Genomic DNA, 10,646 nt, shown 5'->3' on the forward strand with positions numbered 1-10,646 from the left:
TGAATAGTGTACATTGTACCCAGAAGGTAATATTTTGTCCCTCACCCCCTTCTGACCCTCACACTTTTTGGAGTCTCCAGTGTCTATTTTTCCACTCTATATGTTCATACCCACTGTAGAAACATACTGAGATGGGATTAATAGATGGGCCACAAGGCTAAAAGATAGGTCAAAAAGCTTGATTATAGTACAAGCCAACTCAAAAGTACTGAATGAGTTCTTAGGTCATCAGAATGTGCCAGATAATGACACTGCTCATTTCCTAAGGGTTTACTCTGCTGCAGGCACTGGGTCGAGCACCACACCTCAGCTCTTGGTGTAAATTGTCCCACTGAATCTTTGGAACACTGTCATCAGCACAGAGGCTCAAAGCAGTTGAGAGGGAAGAGGGACATTTAGAGGCATAAGCTGACACACCCTGGTAAATGGGGTCCAGGGGACAAGCTCCAGACTACTTCCCCCAAGAAAGGTATCAAGGCTTCATGATTTGTGGGATTGGGATTGAGGCAGAATCAGTGTTGTGTACCCATGAAATATTGGGACAATTTTTCTGCACACTCTTTGATTGACAAGATGCCTAATTTCAAAAACACTACCATGAATTTAGAAAATACTTTAATGAAATCTTATTTTCTTAGTGTATATTTGAGACTGGTAATAGACATATGATGTCATACATGTAGTGACTCAGGTGACAGACAATGCCTGATACATGCAGAGTGCCCATCTAGCCAAGCAATAGGGCCCAAGGGTGCTGGTGGGTAACAGAGTGGAGACAGAAGTCCCAGATGCCACGTTCTGGCTGGGTATTCTTGATCACTCTGAGCCTCAGCTTTCTTCTTCTGGAAAATGACAGTGGTAATACCTCATAAGTTACTTCAAAGATGAAGTAAGATGGCATGTATTAGGTTGATCATGGAAAATTGCTTACATAAACAACCATTTTTTACCTACAAGAATGGCAGTTTCTATGGTTCAACCTATTACACAAAGCATACTCCACACAGTCTGACACATTGGAAGGATTCATTAAATCCTAGTGGGGTGGAATGATGAGGAGTTACAGGTTCATGGACCCTTAGCAATAACTCCTTCCCACTCCTCTGCCCACCCAAGAGTCTATGGCCATCAGTAGAGAACAGGAAGCTGAAGAATCCACTAGAAAAGACTTTATGCGGCCAGGCGCCTTGGCTCACACCTGTAATCCCAGCACTTTGGGAGGCCAAGGCGGGCAGATCACGAGGTCAGGATATCGAGACCATCCTGGTTAACATGGTGAAACCCCGTCTCTACTAAAAATACAAAAAATTAGCCGGGTGTGGTGGTGGGCCCTGTAGTCCCAGCTACTCGGGAGGCTGAGGCAGGAGAATGGTGTGAACCCAGGAGGCAGAGCTTGCAGTGAACCAAGATAGCGCCACTGCACTCCAGCCTCGGTGACACAGCAAGACTCCATCTCAAAAAAAAAAAAAAAAAAAGACTTTATGCAATTGGTTTTGCTGCCACAGATGACACTGTTGGTTAGGTAGAAAGTTGAAGTGGTTAATAAGGGCTCAGTGTTGATTGAATGTATTGCATGGGTCACCTCTGTGCAGCTACCTTGTGGCTGTGCAGGTAGGGGTTGGCACCATCAACTAAGCACATTTCCATTGCACTTGAAACTCAGGCGGGCGAGAGGAGGACTGAAGCAGGGCAAGGGTGGTAGTACCTCTATATGGCCTCACATGGAAAAAGCCAGCCAAGGATGGGTGTAGAAGTTCAAGATTTCACAGCCTGAAGAGCTCATGCAGGACACATTCTTGGGATGCTTTTGTTGTAATCAAATCTGTCCTCTCTTTCCTCCTTCATAGCAAAAATTGTCCATTGGTGGATCACTACTGGATTCTATTCCAGATGGTAACTTAGTGAAGGGAGAGGAAGAAGGAGGGCATCATGCAGGAGGGCAGGTAGCTGGGTTCTAGGCTATTGATTGACATAGCTCCTGCTATTTTATTTTAAGGTTGGAAGGTTGTTTTGTCCCACTTTTTGAATATTATCGCAAGTACAAATTCAGGATTTGTATCAGTCAGGCACCACCTGCCAGGACTCAGTACAGCTTATTCATTGACAAATACACAAATCCCTTGATTTCTTCCTTTCCCTGCCATATAGAAAATGCATTTGTCAACATAAAAAATGCTGGGAAGCAAACCTTCATGAATAGAAGACTTTTGCGTTAGACTAAGTTTTATTTATGTTTAATAGTCTTCAAGGTCTTACAGTATATTCTTAATAAGCTTCATAATTTTCTGATATTTCAAAAACCCACAAAGTGACATTTACATAATAATCCTAAAACTTGCAGAAAATTATAGTTGCTAGTATAAAATCATTTAAATATCATAACCTTATAATTTACCTTATTGTTAGTTCGGTGCAGTAATAATTAAGAGATTTATTCTACATATACAGTACTTTTTGAGAGTCTGTTATAAAAATGAATATCTAATTCATGTCATTAAACAGGTTATAGTTTAATTTAGTTATTTTCAAACAATGATACGTGAGAAAATATAGAGTCCATGGCCCTACCCACTAAAAGTTCTGATTTAGCCTACCTGGGAGATGGGTGCAGAAATCAGCATTGACAAGGAGGGTGCAGGGTTCATAACACTCTTGGAGAAGCGCTGGTTTATGAGCTAGAGAGAGTTGACTGAAAAGCCTTGGGTTACGTGGACACATCACTGTTAGTGCTTTGAGCTTTTCCCTGAGTTCTCTTACATCGTGCAAAGTAACACTAGGTGATAGACACTAACAGGAAAAACCCCTCTCTAAGAATCTCCTACTTGATTACGGAATGAATGCCATATTAGGACTTACTCATAGCAAAGCTCCAGTTCAGCAATTCTATGTAACATGAATAGATATATTTTAAGTCCATTTAATTTAAGCCCATTTCATTTCACACTCTCTTTGGTGGACACCAACAAGAGCCACAAACCAATGCCTACACAGACCTTCACATTCCGGAAGACCAATGTGAATTCTCTGTCTGACATTCTCTTTCCTAGCTCTCTAACCCTATTCCTTTAGCATCTCCTTCTAAGGTTTTGATAAGGTTTGGCTCTGTGTCCCCACCCAAATCTCACCTCGAATTGTAATAATCCCCAAATGTCATGGGACAAACCCAGTGGGAGGTGATTGAATCATGGAGACAGGTTTTTCCCATGCTGTTCTTGTGATAGTGAGTAAGTCTCGTGAGATCTGATGGTTTTATAAAGGGAGTTCCCCTGTACATGCGCTCTTGCTTGCCACCATGTAAGACATCCGTTTGCCCTTCCTTCATCTTCTGCCATGATTATGAGGCCTTTCCAGCCATGTGGAACTATGAGCTCATTAAACCTCTTTTTTTTATAAATTACCCAGTCTCAGGTATGTCTTTATTGCAGCATGAGAACGGACTAATACCGGTTTATTTCCCAAACCACTGATTTCCCAAATCATTTCTACTGCTCCTCTCTGGATCCAGACCACATTCTCTAAATCTTAAGATAACTGACAACCAGAGCTACCATTAGCTCATACAGCAACTTTATGTGAATTAGAAAATGGTGCCCCTTCCTAAGACACTTTACTTCTTGTCATAAATTCTGATTTTGTCAGGACAGGTAACTGCTCTCTGCCAGAAGTTTGTCCTAATAAGTATACAAATATTAAATGCCTCTAGTTTGCCATGCTCTGCCTGCACACCACATAGGGTGGCCCTGGAAATGCCTCCAGTTTGCCATGCTCTACCTGCACACCACATACGGTGGCCCTGGAAGGTGAGCTTTGGGGACATTTCCGTTGTTTGTTGAAAATTTTCCACTCTAGGTTCAAACACTGATTATTTCTCCCTATCAATGAAAGGGAGGTAGAATAGATCTTTGGATGGTGATATGACTTACATCTTCAAGCAGAATTCTATTTTTTCCCTCACTTGCTGCCTTGTGGGTGGAGTGTTTGGAATAAGTTGGATTACTGGGAAATTAGTCTTTTTGTAGGCATCCTATTTATGGAGAAAAAAGGATAGTGTCAGTTCAAGTTCTCACCATTTAACTGGAGAAAAACATAGGGTGGGTGAAATCTGCATATACACAATGGCAAAGTAATATTTTGTCAAGAAGTAAACTACGGTACACAGGGATGAGTAATAACGTCTATAGATGTGCCTTAATCTACAAAATGAAGTGGAGAATTAACGCAATCAAGCTTTCTTTCTTTTCTCCCTCCCGTTCTCTCCCACTCTCCTCACTTTCAAAGAAAAGTACCATACGAATAATTGAGGCAAGAGGAGTTTTTTTCCTTGAATAATTCAGGAAATTGCCTCAATTTTCCTCTTCACTTTTCACTACATTTACTTGTGTAGATTCAGACCACATCTACATAATGAGACTCTATTGCTACAGTACAATCAACAAGGTATTTTTTCTTTTGCCTTAGTTCTTCAATTGATTATGTGACACTTAACTATATCAACCATACATTGATCTGATTTCTTAAGAGAAAAGAAAAAGGATTAGCCTGGCCATCATGGCCTTGCCTGCCCCACCCACCTTAGCGCTAGGTGCCTGCACCAGGTGGTTGGTGATTTCAAAGCAATGAGGAGTATTCTTTCTACTAGTATATGTTATGATGTTATTCACAAGGTTGATCTGTTCATTTGTAAATAAGTAGGATCTCAATTTTAATTCTGGGAAACTGGAAAGGAGATGATGTAAGAATATCTGCAAGTTTCTTTTGAAAGCCAACAGAAAGTTGATTGTCATAAGAACCATTATAGATTCTGTAACAGAAATTTGGTTTTGAATTCAGAAATGGCTTCGGGTCACCACCAGACACGTCTCTCAATTTAGTGAGCCTGGCTTATATCAGTAATTTTTCTGAAGCCAGACCTAACAAACTTATAGAATCCTGTTTATTTAGATTTTTTTTTTGTTATTTCAAGTGTTTCAACATGTTTGATACATTTACAAATATTTTAATGTTTTTTTCACTCTTGTTGCTATACAGTTTATGGGAACTTTCCCATTTTATTGTTTCTGAGTAATCCTTTCTCACTAATGAAGCGCTCACAAGACATAAACCCAAACCTTGCTTGATCCACAGGTTTCCTCTGGACAACACATCCATAGTTGTTGGCTCCAAAGGCAGCATTTCCTGCAGAAAATCAAGTACATTTCTCCCAGATGCAGAGTGTGGCTTCATGTCCCATCCCTGGTTTTATTAAACGTGGCATGAGCCCTGGATGAAAATCAAGCCTGGCCTAGCAGGGGACTGAGTCATTAAATATCGCCACTGTTAACATCCACATGGCATTTGTGTGTTTACTCTGAGACAATCAATTCTCTGTCCTTGGGTTCGAATTGAACCCTTTGCCTTCCTCTCATTGTCTATTGCTCCCTCCAGCTCTGTTTTTCCCTTAATTCATTTCTTTTTTTCTTTTTTTTTGTCTTTCCTTTCTCCACCTTTCTTTGTTATAAACATTTTTTCTCTTTCAGTCTTTACCTTTTTGTATCCTCAATATACTCTTTTCCCTTTAATTTTCTTGTTGTAAAAACATTTTTTGCCTTTGGCCCAACCCCAGTACACACAGGAATGCTCTCCAGCCTCTTGGTCTCCTATTGGAAAAGTTTATCTAGCCAGGAGTGCTCCTCCTTCAACCCAAACTCATCTCTCCCTGCCAACTGAGGAAGCCCTTTCTCACCTTCTAGGTTCTCACCTCAGCTCTCAGAGGGCAACAGCCCCACACACTCCCAGTCTTCCTACATGTCATGTGGATTGTTAAGGGCATGGACTTGAGAGTGAAATAGAGCTGCACTGGAGCCCCAGCTTTGTGATCATCAGCAAGTTAGATAAACCCCCAAGCCCTCAGTTTCCTCCTCTATAAAATAGGGCAATCCCAACTATTGCTGCTGTGAAGATTAAATGAAGCAATGAATGAGAGCACTTAGCATGATCCTGACCTGCAAGCTAAGGCTGGGTGAACACTTCAACAGGCCAGGCAGTGGCCTAAGCTCAGCGCTGGAGTTACGTCATCTCACGGCAATGCTGTGGGTTACGTATTCCTTATCCACATCCTCTCAATAAGATTGACGAAAACCAAAGTAAGTGTTCTAGTGAAGATCTCCATGACAATTACGACCATAATCACTGGCCCCTGGTGAGCAATGGCTCTGGACCAAGCCCACTTGTAATCGAGGAGAAGTGAGCCTCATGCTTACTAATCTGCATCCCAGGGCAGTGTCTGTCTCAGCTACTTGGCAGACTCCTCTACCTGCTTCAACCCTTGGAAACTAGATTTGGGTGCAATGAGGAGGGGCACAGCAGCCTTCTCATGTGCTGACAGAAATGTGGCACCAGGGTGGGTGTGGTGGCTCACGCCTGTAATGCCAACACTTTGGGAGGCTAAGGCGGGTGGATCACTTGAAGTCAGGAGTTTGAGACCAGCCTGGCCAACATGGTGAAACCCTGTCTCTACTGAAAATACAAAAATTAGCCAAGTGTGGTGGCAGGTGCTCATAATCCCAGATACTCGGAAGGCTGAGGCAGGAGAATTGCTTGAATCTGGGAGGTGGAGGTTGCAATGAGCCAAGATCACGCCATTGCACTCCAGCCTGGGTGACAGAGTGAGACTCTGCCAAAAAAAAAAAAAGAAGAAGAAGAAAAAGAAAGAAAAAGAAAGAAAGAGAGAAAGAAGGAAAGAAAGAAAGAAAGAGAAAGAAAGAAAGAAAGAAAGAAAGAAAAAGAAATTATATCAAAAAAAAAAAAGAAAGAAAGAAACGTGGCACCACACTAGGAGCAGCAGGGGAAGTCACCAAAAGTCTCAAAACTTGCAGAGCAAAGAAAATGCAAGTGTAATTGAGGCTTAACCAGGCGCTGCTGCTTGCCTGGACTGCCCTGTCACTGTACCCACCTTCTATGGGGGCCACCTCTGGTAGACCCCCAAGGACTTAATAGGACATAGTTTGCAGACTTCAGCTACAGGCAAATGCAGACATTTTCAACATCACTCACAGTAAGATGTCTTTGGAAGTTTAACCTCTGGTCCACTACGGCCTATCCTAAATGAGTAATCAGACCTGCAGGTATTAATTAAACTTATGGTTCTATTTATTGTAGGACTCTGGGGATTGAGCAGGCAGCAAATAGCAATAAGTACTTCTGAATGTTCTCTTTGGCTTAATTACTGTACCATAGTTAGTCCATCAAATTGATGTACAATCAACAAGGCTGTACTTACTCTATACTGCTCATTTAGTGTGAGAATACTCGGGAGCTGCCAACAACTTTCTCTGATCTCGTCTGAGTCCACTGGAGAATCAAAGCAGGACCAGCCTGTGGAGGCTTTAATCTAGCCTATCACAGATTAGTTTGGCAGGGAGTGCCTCTTCTCCCAGCCAGCATCTTTCTTTTTAGGCATAACCTTGATTGGTGCTGGATGTTCCTCTGTTCTAACCCCATCATCTGATGCAGCCCCAGCAGAACAAAGAGAAGAGCTGGTTTCCCCAGCATCCTCTGGTTTCCAAGGGCTTCATATACCACTAACAGGGAACATTAAAAGTATAGATTCCTGAAACCCAAAGGGACCTTAGAGGTTATCTAATTCAATGGCCTCATTTTATACAAGATGAAACTGAGACTAGAGAAACAAAATGGCTCAACTAAGGTCACACGATGTCTGAATAAGGGAATTTGAAGTTCCAATAGAGACCCACTCAAGCTAACTGAGTTTAGTAAAGGAAGATTCATTATAAGAGTACAGGGGACTCTCAAAGATTCAGTGGGACCTTGCAAGAAGTGGAATGCCACCAACCTCTCCCCTCTGCTTCCTCCTGAGTGTCTCCCAAGCTCTTAATTCTTGTCCCTTGTGACTTCAGATTGCATGTGGCTCTGAGTTGCCATGGTACCAAAATCCGATCCCATCTTCCAGCTTCAATGCCTGACACACAGGTCTCATGTCTCTTTAAATTTTGCAAATTGTTTGATTGGCTCATCTTGGGACTAAAGTTCAGGCATGACGATGCAATTAATTGCAGCCGAGAGCATGTACCACCTAGGCTCCCTCTTCACCATGGACTGGGGGTGGGGGAGTTCCAACAAAGCAATAAGATATAAACGGACACCCACAACAGTAGGAGAGCCCACACCAATATCCAGATTTTCCAACTCTGCCTCCAGGACCCTTCCTACCGTATTATGCCAGCTCTAAATTTCGGGCCAAGGATTACCCTTCACTTGAAGGAAAACAGAGTTTGCAGCTAGGATTACTTAGGAAATGGTGGTTCTATAACGGTGGCCTTACAGTGGCTGCCTGTAAAACATCAAGAAACCGTTGCAGCAGTTACCTTATATTTTGATTCCCCATCCATAATACAATTAGAGAGAGAGAAACAGAGAGACAGCAAGAGAGAACATCAAGAACAAATAAGACTAATCAAAACACAAACACCAGGCTTCCTTCTCCATAATCCCATGAAAACCACGTCTCAGTGGCCTTAGTGGAGCCCTTACCTGGGTGAATAATTGAAGAGATGAGAAAAATGCCTTCACATCACCTTTCTCTCCTAGAAGAATCCAATCATGATTTTCACATTTGATCCTCTAGTATCTAAACTACTTCAATTTGCTGTTATTGTTAAGGAAGGAACAAACTGTGCCATTTTAAATTCAGATTTCAGTTCTCTTTCTATTTCCTCCCTCCCATCACACTAGATTTCCTTCTACTTAGTGAATGAAGCCAGGTATAACACATTCATTCATATTTCTCTCTTGACCTAACTCTTCCTGGACTTCCTCTTTCCAGAAGGCAGTCTTATCTTACAGGTAAAATAAGAGACAACTTAAATGAACCCATGCAGATAGCAAAAGCTATATATATATATATATATATATATATATATATATATATATATACACACACACACATATAGAGAGAGAGAGAGAGAGCACTTGGGTTGCTATCTTCAAAAGCAAAGTCATGTCAATGGCAAAGGTACTGAGCTGGTGGTTAGGAGAACTGAGCTGTAGTCCTGGGTGTAGAGCAAACTAGTTGTGGGAAAAAGACAGTGTTGCTTTTGGAGCTGAGTGTGGTATTGTGCAGTGTGCAATCAGTGATCTCTGTTTTCAGACATGCCCGGCTATACCATCAGGAGCCCTGGTCACTCTAGAAGGTCCTGTTCACTCCCCAGGCCACACCAATAGGAATGGCCACTATATGGCCAAGAGAGCCTGAACCAGAAAGCGGAAACTCTCGTTCAGCTCCCAGCTCTGGGATCCACTACCTTCCTCAGGCCATTTACCTTCTCCCCCTTTTCCTCACTGAAAAACAGGGAATTTGGAGCAGAACAGTAGATCGTGGCCTTTCCAGATTTTAAGCTCCTTTGAAAAATGTGATGCACGCTACGAATCCTCTCCCCAGAGAAATGCACACACACCTTAAGGGCTATGCATGATTTCAGGAGGCTCATTTAACCACCTAAAGGCTGTCTTTGAACTTGGTTTGTTTATTCATTTGTTTCTTTGTTTGTTACTCTGTTGCCCAGGCTGGAGTGCAGTGGTGCAATCACAGTTCACTGCAGCCTCAACTCCTGGGCTCAAGCCATCCCTCTTCCTCAGCCTCCCGAGTAGCTAGGACTATGGGCATATGTCACCACACCCAGCTAATTTTCTTTATTGATTTTTTTAAAGACAGAGTCTTGCTATGTTGTCCAGGCTTGTCTCAAACTCCTGGACCCAAGCAATCCTCTCATCTCGGCCTCCCAACATGCTGGGTTAACAGGCATGAGCCACCATACATGGCCTTGAACTTGGTACTGACTCATAAACCCCAAGTTAATTTCCATTGAACTAGACAACCTTTAAGGCATGTCCAGCTTTGGGAGTCTGTGAATACCAATTATCCCCAAGTCTACCTACGGCATAAAAGAATTTCAGCACTTTGTGCAAAGTAAGAGATCATCAACTCTATTCTCTCCTTTTACAGATGAAGAAACTGAGGGCCAGAGAGCCTGAACTGGTTGTCTATGATCATAGACAGAGCCTATAGAGCTGGGACTAGAGCCTCCATCGTTCAGTGTAGGTTGCATGGCACTCTGAGGTGGGTGCTGCAAAGCGTTGGCAATGCCTGACTACTGGAGGCTCATGAAGATACAGCTCCTCGTCTGGCAGCTCTCTACTTGCCAGGCCCTTGTGGCTGTGATCTCCTGACTTGAGAGCTGATCAGACATTGTCCTGGAGTTCCCTGCATTGCAATAAGAGACTGGATGCCACCTTGAGACATTTTAGTTGCAATACCACCCAGCACTGGGCGTCAATGAGCAGCCAAACATGGTTTCATTTCAAAAGGCAGACGGAAGCAGTGCTCATGTGTGGTTCCTAACGGCACCATCGGAATTCCACTGATGCCAGCCAATCCAGGATAAGAAAATGCACATCATCTCTTATTAGTGAGATCTGTAGCTTGAGAAAATACCAGAAAGTTCGGTTATGCCCTGCCTCACCTGAAACCTCAGCTTTTTGATAACTGCACTCCGGAGTTGTGTCACATTCCATAAATCACACGTATAGAGGAAGGCTTGAAGCATTTTCTCAAGTGTGTATAAAATCTGGAGGTTTTTTTTTTTTCTTTT

At 42.6% G+C, this 10,646-nt stretch overlaps 1 long non-coding RNA gene across 1 annotated transcript; it reads right to left on the minus strand.

The window, feature by feature from the left end:
- Window positions 1-598: 598 nt before the first annotated feature.
- On the minus strand, window positions 599-7,877 carry LOC129144442 (uncharacterized). The gene is made up of 5 exons (XR_010157857.1): window positions 7,832-7,877; window positions 5,109-5,175; window positions 3,924-4,024; window positions 2,595-2,698; window positions 599-1,897 (listed from the first exon to the last, which is right to left on the minus strand). It is a non-coding gene; the product is annotated as an uncharacterized LOC129144442 (long non-coding RNA).
- Window positions 7,878-10,646: the final 2,769 nt, after the last annotated feature.

The sequence above is a fragment of the Pan troglodytes genome, chromosome 5, assembly GCF_028858775.2.
Source record: "Pan troglodytes isolate AG18354 chromosome 5, NHGRI_mPanTro3-v2.0_pri, whole genome shotgun sequence".
NCBI classification, from domain to species: Eukaryota; Metazoa; Chordata; class Mammalia; order Primates; family Hominidae; genus Pan; species Pan troglodytes.